Here is an 11268-nt window from a genome sequence, read left to right as displayed (position 1 = left end):
GCTGATTTAGCCATTCCTTTGATGATCAAATAAAATCAAGCCTGCTGCCCGCTGTTTGATGTGCGGCCGCATCCAGGTTCTTAGCGCTGCCTGAGCCCACTGCGTTCGCGATGACAAACTCACTCCCGTGGTCCTCAGTCCCCACGCGTCTGCCAAGGTACCGATGGTCACCGCATCCTTTTCCTGCGCGTTCTGTGTTCCCTTTTTTAAAGCTCTATTTACACGAATTACTTCTTCCTTTCAGTAAGCTACCAGGATTTATTTTCTTTTGTCTTTGTATCAATCATGCACACATTCAGTGCTGTAGAACCAGTCAACGTTTTGTGTTCTTATTTATTTTTATTTCCGACGAGGCACGTTCAAATCAAATGGCAAAGTCAAAGAAAATAATCAAACAGCCCGTGGTGGGCTTTCGCCTTTGTTTTAATTCGAGTTTTCCTTTGCAGATATTTTAAATTCTCTTCTTCATCAAGGGACGATTAAATCATATCCTTGTGTACAGCACCAGTGCTGGCGGTGGCAAGGAAGCCAAGGCAAACTGCTTAGGCCCTGAAGGCTTCCTTGCCCTGGTGTAAGGGGGCGACTCCCCTTCCCACTGAGGAGGGGGCACTTTCTGTTGGGAAAGAGAAAGGGACTGACAGATCTTCCAGCAAAATCAGTCAATGCTGAGAGAAACCTGGCCAATCCTGGCTGCCATTGAGGAGCTGCTACTTCTTCCCAGGGCAACACTTATGTCCCCTGAGAGCAGAAGGAAGGTGGGATCCCAGGTAGGTGGAATATCCAGGCACAGCCCTGATGGAGAGAGAAGAACCCTCTCTCACTGAGGAACGTGACCTGTGTTTTGTTTTGAAGTTGGCCTCGTGTCACTGAAGATCCATGAGGGCCAAAATTCCTTAGAGGACACTAAAAATATTGCTTTATCAATTCCACGAGTTGAATAATGAGCAACAGTAATTAGAATGGCATGGAGTGAGGACCCTTCTCCCCACTGCCACCCAAAGGCAAATGGGCTCTGTGAAGGGAAAGAGGTGGAAGGTGTAGATACCTGCTATTTAGTGCATCAGGCACATTGTGGAAAGACTCAGGAAAGGAAGAGGAAGACAGTGTGATTTAAACTGCACATAACAAAGAAACCCCTAAGGTGACAAAGAGAGAGGTTTCAACCAGGGAGCTGGAATAGTGCTTTATGCTTCTATTAGAAACCACATCCTCTCAATGCCCATCCGAGTGCAAGTCCTAATATCAATCTGATCGTCCCCTCTGGCATGGAAGTTCTAAGAAAGGTTTTCTTTTCTTTTTTCTTTTTTAATTGCTGTAGCCCTAACCTCTGGACCAGTAGGCATTAAATAAATATTTATTAATTGAATGACGGACAATGGAAGTCTCTACTGCTACCACCAGGAAACAATGGGATTTGCAAACCAAGACCAGTGAAAGAGAGAGACAGGGACTGAAGTGCCCTCTACCCACAGTTTTGGGGTAAACAGGCCACCCAAGAAAATTGATTCTGACTGACTCAACAACATCTTTAACTACTCTTCATAATGAAGGGAAGCAAAAGCACGCAGATTGGGGGCCGTGGGGTAGGGGAGGAGAGTGTGTGCTCCCAGGGATCCTCTCTCAGCTCCTTGGAGAGAAGAGACCCTGGGAACTGTCGTAGAATAGACTCAGATGGAAGGTGGCATAAACATTAGCTTTGCAAAATTAAATTTATAAACCCATAAATGTGACTTTCAAACGACTGTCTAAGTACAGGAAGTCTATTCACGCAAAATACAGCTAACTGTTAAATGAGGTTGGGAAATGGCTCTAGTTATAGAATTGTTGATCTGGGACCTTCAGGTTGAAGACTCTTTAGGCTTCCCTGCTCTAGGTCCTTATGGAAAGGGACTGTCCCATGGCGCACACCAACGTTCTCTCGGTGGCTCAAACACCAGCGGACACCTTGGAGACCCGGCTGCGCCTCCCGGCCCCCAGGCACCGTCACCACACCGCCTGGCCCCAGCAACTGCCGATGGCCAAGTGCCGCTGCTGCCATCACGTGTATGAAAGAACTCTCTCACACATTGTTTTTTCCACTGTTATCTCAATGCTTTCGGCAGAGCCTCCACGTTTTCCAGGTCTCTTGGGAGTTTGAACGTACATATTCTTTATTTCAGGCTGATTCCAAAGTAGTAACTCGATTGTGCGCTTCTACTACTTTCTGCTCCCAGCCGCCAGCTCTTCTTTTTCAGCTCTGGGGCGCAGGCGCGTGCGCCCTTGCAAATGTCAAGTTTTGGATCTTCTGCTGGCAGGACCTCTTTCAGAACCAGGACGATTCAAACTTTTACTAGATCTGTGATGCCGAGGGCTGAAGAGGCTGGTCCGGCCAGATTAGAAGTAGCTGCAAACGCCAGCTTTGGCCTGTCACCCAGGAGGGCCGGGTCCATGTGGGCGAGCCAATCTCCAAGCGCAGCGCGCCTAGGCTTCCGCACCGCCCTCTAGCTTTTTTAGATGCCAAGGAAAGTACCTCTGGAATTCATCCTTCCACCGATGGGAGAGGGGCGGGGGTGCTGTGCAGGAGTTGATGGTCGGGGCCTGTGGGGAAGACGACCTGGAAAATGAGAAATACCTATCTGCTGCCCTTGGGTGGTTCGGCTTTGATATTAAACGGTAGCGAAGTTGGGTGGTTTCGGTGCCCCCTACTCACTGGCTCAGATCGATCCTGGAGCTAGTTATGGGTGTTAAACTGGTACGCGGGTGGGGCAATTCATTAGGCAAGAAATGGATTAGTTGTTTATTATCTATAAACATTCCAACCACAGCAACCAATCATAAAATCGCGGAAGGGCCTATAAAACAAAGAGGCAGCGAAGCCTCCATGTGGGAAGTGAGAGTTCAGCAATTGTTCTCGGTGATAAAGGGCACATTACACAGAGAAAGGGATAGAGGTGAGAGTCGACAACAAAGCCATTTGTTGGAAAATAATTTCCTAGATTAGGAATCATAATTTCTCTAAATCGAACGGGGTAGGAGAAAAATTGGAGTGAGTTGGAAGGGGTTGATGAGAGAAAGGAAGAAATATGGAGTGTAGGATAGCAATGGGTCATTAGTGAGGCTGATACCAGCAGTAAAAGCTATTGATTAAACAGAGAGAGCAATTTAGTCTTTGGTTCTTGGTGAAATACTTAGTCACTGTCAAAGCAGCCTAATAATATTTTATAAAGGAAAAACAAGTTTAAAACTGGCATCTTTCTGCTAGCGGAAAGTCACTTTTGAGTATGGGTCAGATTCTTTCTAAAATTCTCATTTGAGATAAAACATTTTCTAATAGGAGTTAGTTTCAAACAATTACACTATTTTAAAGCATGAAGTTTAGTTTTTTGTTTAAATTTTTATAAGAGTATATTTGAGCCAAACTGACGACATAAGACAGGGAGCAAGATCTCAAATGTTCCCTGGGTCATTATTTTTTAACCAAATAACTGTTTTTGTTTCTTTAAGTATTTCTTAAGGCAAGCTTTAAACTCTCATTGCTTATTGGAAACGGTTATCCAATATTTATGCTGGTTTCCTATAACTAATTCAAGTATATTGTCAATTGGATTCAGAACCTATTACTTAGAAATCAAATTATTGGTAAATTTCTTAAATACAGCTAAACAAATGTATTGGTATGGACATTTATTATGAATAAATTTTAGAAAATCTAGTGAGATACACACACATCAGAGGTTCTTGTTTCTTAGATTTTTAAAACTTTATTGAAATATAACAGTTCAAATAGAAACACAAATCATAAGTGAAAGCTTGATAAATAATTTAAAATAATACTTCTCATGTAGATACCTAGATCAAGAAAATAGCATTAACCGTGCTCCAGGACTCTTAGTCATTAAAAAAAAAAATCCATTTATTAGATTTTTGTTTTGAGCTATGTTGTTTTTAAATAGTTGTTCATCAATTGCTCACACTTCTTTTCAATACCAGTATCGTGAATTTTTCCACCCCAAAGGATTATCTTCTTGAACACAAAAATGAATGCTTTGAGCTTTCCTGTGCTGAGGAGGGAAAAAAACGGGCTCCAAACCATTTTTTTCACTCCCTCCGGCAACGGGCACCCCTTCCCCCTGCTTTCCTTATTCCATACTGAGAGACATAACAAACAAACGATTACATGTTAAAAAACACATCTGAAAACAGAAAGGTCACGTTACTACGAGTCCTGGGGAACATTAATCTGGTGTTTGGAAAACAGTTGACAGTTGAAGGTTGGGGTTTCTGTCTTTTCCACCCTTAGACTAAAACAGGGAGAGAGAGAGGGAGGGAGGGAGTGGGGTGGGAGAGAGAGAGAGAGGGATGGAGAGAGAGAGAGAGAGAGAGGAGGTAGGGAGAGAGATCATTTGAATGAGAAGAAAAGGGAACAGATCAATGCTTTGTGGTCTTTTTAAAAATAAATGCTCTGGGGGGCTACCAACTTTCCAACCCAGATTTCAAAAAATAAATAAACTATAGGGACAAAGAGAACCCTAAATGGCTTGAGTTCACCTTTACTGAAAATGTGGAGGTGTGTGTGTGTGTGTGTGTTTTCCTAAAATAATGGGTGTGAATAGTGAGAAATAATCACGATAACGTCAAGCCCTGAGCGCCTGAGGGGAGAGTTTGCTGGACGAAAACCAGTCCCTTTTCTAATAGCAGTGTATGAGAAGGTGAAAGTTGATTGCCTGACCACTTGCCTCGCTGTGGCATTTCTCTAAGCCCGTGCCCAACCCCCTCGTCCTCCATCTGCCCCAGTCCCTGGCTCTGTACAGAATTCCTTTGCTTGACTTGGATGGGCGGTGGGTTACCCGCTGGAAGGTGAACTGGTTGTCCAGTACCCTGACATCTGTCTGAGGTTGCCTGAGATTCCTTTCATCTGAATTGGTGAGGTAGGATGAGAAAGAAGATCTGAAGTACATTCTTTGGCCGATAACTGAAAATATCACATTGAAAATTATACTGACAAATTGCTATGACAGTAAATAGTGAATCCTTTACAGGTATACTTATTCTCGGGACGATGGAAGGAGCGGGAATCAAGAGACTAGGATCAAACAGCAGCTTTCCTAGAGCTTTCTGTGACCTTGAGAATGGCACTTTAACCTTGATGGGCTCAGGGTTACCCATGCACATGATGAGATTTGCTGTGCTCTTGCCTTCTCTGACTGTTGGAAAACAATCGCAAGCAGACGCGGTCGCGGTGGCTCGCTATAAACTTCTCCCCCAGCACCCTTTGCTTGTCTGCTAAAGTACAGAGGAAACTCGGGTGGAAAGATTCGGGGCAAAAGTCCCGGGTCGGTAAATTTCGCGCCCAGCCGGGGCTGTTATCCCGCATAGAGCCGAAGTGGCCAGGGCGCGCGGGATCGCTCTGCCCCCGCTGTCCCGGCTGACAGTGATTTATGTGCTGGTGACACGAGTCGACCGTAAACCTGAATTGTTAGAGTGTATTTGGGAGCTGCGGCAGAGTTAACGCAGCACTGCTCAGCCCAGCGGACCGATCCTCCATCCCGCACGCCTTTCCCCAGCCTCTCCACCCGCTGCTCCACAGCCCAGGACGCGGAGATTCCAGCTTTTCCTGCTTCGTTGGATTCCATTTCAAGCCCCTTGGTTAACTGAAAGCTTGTCCATTCCAGGATGCGTCTGGCCTGCGGGAGCTTAGGTCTAAGCTGAGTATGGTGCGGGTCCTGGTGGCCGTGTGCCCCGCAGCGTTTGGGGTGCAGGCGGCTGCGAGGCCACCGCGCGCCCAGGCCCCGGGAGCCGACGATGGGAACGATCTGCCCTCAAGTTCAACTAGAATCTCCTTGAGGGTGGGGGCGGAGGGACGGGCCGTTTGCCTCGGGAATGAATTATCCTTGATCATTTATTTTAAGACTTGAATTCCTCCAGAACCCAGCAGCTGCTGTGGCCGTGCCCCAGCGCCAGGCAAGCGGCCAAACTGTGCTCTCTATGAAGGAGCGAGACTGGTTTCATCCGGTTACAAATATTCTCCCCCCTCACCCCCCACCCCGCGCCCTTTTTTAATGCAAACAGATCCTGAAGCGCTGCTCTAGCAATTCAAAGCTCTCGGCAGGCTGTCTCATCCACGCCTGCGGCAGCCTCGCCGGACTTCGCGAAGCACACGCCGGGCCCGCCTCGGATGCGGCCCGCGGGACTCCTAACACGTCGGTGGGTGCTGATTTGAGCCTTCCAGGTTCCTTCTTAGTTTCTTTCTCAACCCAACAGTTCGAAAATTCATTTTATAACCATCTCCAGACAAAAACAGGCAGCTAAGAAAGATTGCAAAGAATTTAAGTAAAATCAGGCACCAATGTTTTGGAAAGATTTTCTCTCGAGACTGGGGGAGGGTGGGGGTTCTCCCCCTTTACAATTCACGTTATTTCTTCCAACTTTGTGGTCGACTTGGTTCCAGAAAGCGAGGCGGACAAGGTCTTGAAACAGAATGGGACGGAACGCGCTTACCCGCTCCCTCTCTGCAGTGAGAAGACCCGCACCGCCGAACCCCATCACCACCCCCAGTCCCACCTCGGAGGCAGAGCCGCCAATCTGCGCACCAGGCCCTGCAGTAGGGAGACCATGAGATAAAGGATGCGATAGTGGGGCCTTAAGTGCTCCGCGGAGATAAGGTCCTGGAATCTTGGAGGGATTTAGCCCCGCTTCCCTACTTTGCCTCTGTTTATATCACACCGTCCCGCCCCCCACAACTCCCCCCATAGTCCCCTCCCAATACACACCTGGAGGGAGAGGAAGTGGACGCGGGAGACAGAGAAGACACTCCATCCTCTCCAACCCCCAGGCGATCAGAATCTTTTAAAGCCATGCGATTTGTTTAGTTCTAGTGGAAGTCACAGAAGATATTAATGAGAAAACGTATCAACGGTCCGGTGCAACAGAGCTCAAAAGGACACAACCCTCCCTTATTCATAAATATAAAAATTACTTCTAGTAATTTTTATTCCTTTTGGAATCTCCGGTGGTACACCTAAGATGCCGAAACAGGGTCGGTATGGTTTGTGCTAGTCACGTGGCAGAACACTGTTAAAGTGAAAGGAAAAAAGGAACGAAGAGTTTTTAAAAGAACATACATAACATTTAGGATAACCACATACAAAACGCTCACATAATTTTTATGAGAACAATTACAGTGAAGAGATCACATCTCCAGTTTAATGAAATTTAGTTCTTTTAGTCGTTGGCTCAGCTGTTAATTGATGACATTTGGTTGTAAAACTTAACTTTACAGAAAAAATTATTGCTCCCCTATCAAATTATAACGCCACGGCAACAAACGGTATATTTGGCTTTTATACATATGCAGTTATTTTGAAACGAAATGTTTTTAACTATCTGGCATGTACGCAAAACACTAAAAACACAGTTATATTTTAGAAATTATCATAATACATTCCCCTCTATGAAATTAGAATTTACCCCACATAAACCAAGAAAGAACAACTAACTTATGGGTTAAATAATTTTTTCTTCTTCGTTTCTAGATGTGGATTGGAAAGTAATAAATGAATATTTGCAAGAAATCATTAAAAAATCAAAATTAAAATGCTGTTTAATCTTCCTAAAATAACTTATATTTTATATCTGACCATATGAAATGTCATTTATAAATTTTACACTTTTATGAAACATAATTCACTTTATTTTGTAGCAAAATGGAAGCCTTATTGTTTAACTTTCATATTGTAATATCACTTACCTTGATTTACTTTTATCTTTTAAAAGCCCCTCTCTCAAATGAGGGATCTTTTCGTTTAAACAATAAATTATATCAAAATGTAAAATCTGAAGTAATTAGATATTTGAAAGCCTTTTGACAACTTTAGAGATTATATTTATTGTTTTTTTCTCTCTAATTTCTATAATTTTCATGTCTGAATATGTATTTGTGTGACCTGCACTATCTTTTCCCACATAAGTCAGGAAGAATTAATTTTGAAACTCTTATTTATTTTTAAAATGTTACACATCGTGTGAGGTTAGTAAATTTAGAATTTTTTTAAGTCACACTGATAGAACAAATATAAGTAGCACTATATGGTTGATGTTAAAAGGCAAAAACTTTAGCCTGTGAAAATCACCTACCTATCTTCTCTTGATTAAAAAAAAAAAAAGTACGTTGAAAAAATTTCTTTGATCAGGTGCTATACAATCTGTGTCCTCAATAACATTTATCATAAATATTAATCTGAGATTATAGAGCTAGTTTTATTCCAGTTAAAGGGAACTTCTGAACAAGCATAAAAGGGAAAAGACATCTTCCACACATATTCACATCCCAAACTTCCTATCCCCAATGCAGCAGAAATAATCCTTTTATTCCATTAAAATGGTCACTAACCTTATAATGATAAAAGAATGTTTTAATCCCTTACCTGAAGGAGTCTTGTCAATGTAACAGGAACTGAAATTGGGACTGTTCTGTGTTGTCTACTACAGTACAGGGATCTGTACTGTTTTGTCTTTGTGAAGGCTGAAGTAACAATGTATGACTATTGCCTCGTGGGACCCTTATGAAAATGAGAAAGATAGCTGGTTAAAGTAAATGCTATAAACTTTGACCCAGGGATATAGTGGAAAAAAAACAAATTATTTCACATATACTACAATACAAAATGTTATTCTAAATTTTGTTTTTCTTGTGTATGTTATTTTGTATGTTCATGTGAATGTTATGCTTAATCAACAGATATGTAAGAAATGATTATAAAACTGTATTTAAACCTCTTTTTTTTTCAAAGCAGCAAAAATCACCTTAGAAGCAACTTCCACTTTCAAAGTGTTTGAAATGTGGATATTTTCATTCTTAATGTAGCTTTCTCATCCTGAAAAATTTTTGACTACTTCAAAGCTGGCATGTTTAAATTTTCTGTTGTTTGGTAGGTTATGTATGTAAGGCTGCATTTCCTATAGACTCTGTCAAAATAAGGTCATTGTTTGCTTCGGATTTAATAATTATTTAGATGTATGTATATTTGTTTAAAACTAGGAACTCTGAAGAGTTTTAATTCTATGCGACATAAATGAGTTTTCTGTAATGAATACATACAATTTTGGCTTAAAAATAAAACAAGATTGTAATCAACAATATATTATTAAAATGAGTTAGGTCATTGCCAGTCTAAAATCTGCTTGATTTGAAAACAAAATGATTAAGTTATTTTAATGAACTACTAATGCGTTGTTGTATGTTATACGTTTACATATTTTGCTGATTTTAGAATGGAAAATAATCTTCAAAAAAAAAAGAAAGAAATTTGAGGTAGATTACCTAAAGAATTTTTCCAGTCCAAATTTTAAGGTGCTAAAACATAAACATATGTTTTGCTTCTTAAAATATGCCCAAAAGAAAGTTTCTAAAATCAAAAAGACATCAGAGAAATACTCTATTTTAAAATTATGATCATTGTTCTGTTTTTTAAAATCATCAATCTTTACGCCAGGAGAACTATGTTTCAGAGTCACTAACACTTTAGGCTCATTGAAGTAGAAGAATGGAATGTCATTTTGAAAAAGAATAACATATTTATACATATGCATACATATTCGTTTCTTTTTCTTTTTTCTGTTTTTGATTTTTATTTTTCAATTAAAGTTGACATTCAGTATTATTTTGTATTAGTTTCAGGTATATGTACTCTTTTAAAGAGGGCTAACAAGTCTCCATAATTTTTGGCCTCAGAAAAAGAGAATAGTAAGCATCACAGCGCAAAGCAAGAATAAAGCTTATTTTTAGAGAAAGGAGAAAGGGCATTTTCCAAGGTACATTCAGTTTTAATTAGAACAGTTGGAGTGAAAAAGTTAGGCTCTCACTAACTAAACTATCTGCATTATCTGTTTACATAGAGCAATGATGACATCTCCTGTTCCTAGTAAACTTGTAGATATATTTCTAACCCAATAATATAGACATTTGCCTAACACCACACTGTAATTATATTTTCAATTACATTCTCCTTAATAAGTCTTCAAAAGGAGTACACCTCCAATGATATCATCATTCATTTAACAGCTATTTATTGATTATCTACTGAGTGTCAGGCACTGTTCTAGGAGCACCAAAGAACAAAACAAAATCCTTGCCCTAGGCAATTCTTTCTGTAGAGCATGGAAATTCATCATTAGGGGGGAAAAAAATCCTGTAGTTTTCAGGTTATCCACCAGGTGGCAAAGTCTGCAAAACTGATGGATTAATATGGAACAAAATTTGCTGCAAAGAAGCATAATTCTATAAAAATTTTCACCACATTTTATTTAAAATGTCTCTTTTCGAGCATTACAATTAATAGCTAACGGTCATAATGTGTCTTGTGTTCAGTTTTATAAAGCTTTCCTTGCTAGGGGCTCATCTCTTCAAGGAAAGAAGAGAATCAGCTGCATCCCCCAGGGGTCAGTCTACAAAAACCCAAGGTGATCTTAAAAAATGTCGCCTCTTTCCTCCCCATATTTCTCCGTGCCCTCAGGTGTGTGGAATATAGAAATGTGCCTAAAGGTCTGAATATCTTGTTTTGCATAGGGTCCCACAAAGCCTTGGGTCAATTGTATTCGAATTTACATAAACTTGGATATCACACTGTGAATTGCTCATATTGTCCAAAACGTTTACATTTTAGAATAGCATCCATGCTGACAAGTAGTCAAACACACGTCAACATATACATACATGCGATCATGCATATAGTTTGTTTCAGAGATCTCTTAAGTGAGACCTTACACTTACATTGAAAAATAAAATTATACCATTTCAGATTTCTTCTTTGGAATAGAAGATATTATTCACAAATAAAATTAGACCTTTATTCATCTTTAGATCTCCCAAAGAGATAAAAAAATACCTTCCCTTTTTAGAAAATGATTTATACAGAACGTAGAAATACTTGTGGTATGATTTAAACATAGAGTTTGAGATTTTTCCAAATTCCTTACCACCACCATTAGAGTCTACAAGATATAATAACTGCCTTCTTCTCTAAGCCCACCTCTTTCTATGGGTTTCACCATTCGTTCATTCATTCATTCACACATTCTTCAAGTATTTACTAATTTTTTTCTTGTTTCAGTGACTCTTAAGAAATACAGAAGTGAATAAAACAGTGTCTTCCTTCATGGAGCTTGTATTCTATTGTACATGGATCAACCTTGTTTTTGCCTTATGGCCTTTGCCTGCTTTGGGACACTCTTATCCAGGTCTTCTTAGGGATGAACATATTTAGATAAATATATATATATTTATTTATCTGT

General features: G+C 40.7%; 1 long non-coding RNA gene across 2 annotated transcripts; it reads right to left on the bottom strand.

The window, feature by feature from the left end:
• Nucleotides 1-4368: 4368 nt before the first annotated feature.
• Nucleotides 4369-9281, bottom strand: LOC120613362 (uncharacterized). Of its 2 annotated transcripts, none has more exons than XR_005655679.1 (3): nucleotides 8403-9281; nucleotides 6750-7050; nucleotides 4369-6284 (listed from the first exon to the last, which is right to left on the bottom strand). It is a non-coding gene; the product is annotated as an uncharacterized LOC120613362 (long non-coding RNA). The 2 variants fall into 2 exon arrangements; XR_005655680.1 differs by having other exon boundaries at nucleotides 6750-6850.
• Between the last annotated feature and the right edge of the window lie 1987 nt (nucleotides 9282-11268).

Source organism: Pteropus medius, unplaced genomic scaffold (assembly GCF_902729225.1).
Source record: "Pteropus medius unplaced genomic scaffold, Ma_sr-lr_union100, whole genome shotgun sequence".
Taxonomy (NCBI): Eukaryota; Metazoa; Chordata; class Mammalia; order Chiroptera; family Pteropodidae; genus Pteropus; species Pteropus medius.
This window is presented reverse-complemented; position numbering and strand designations above follow the sequence as displayed.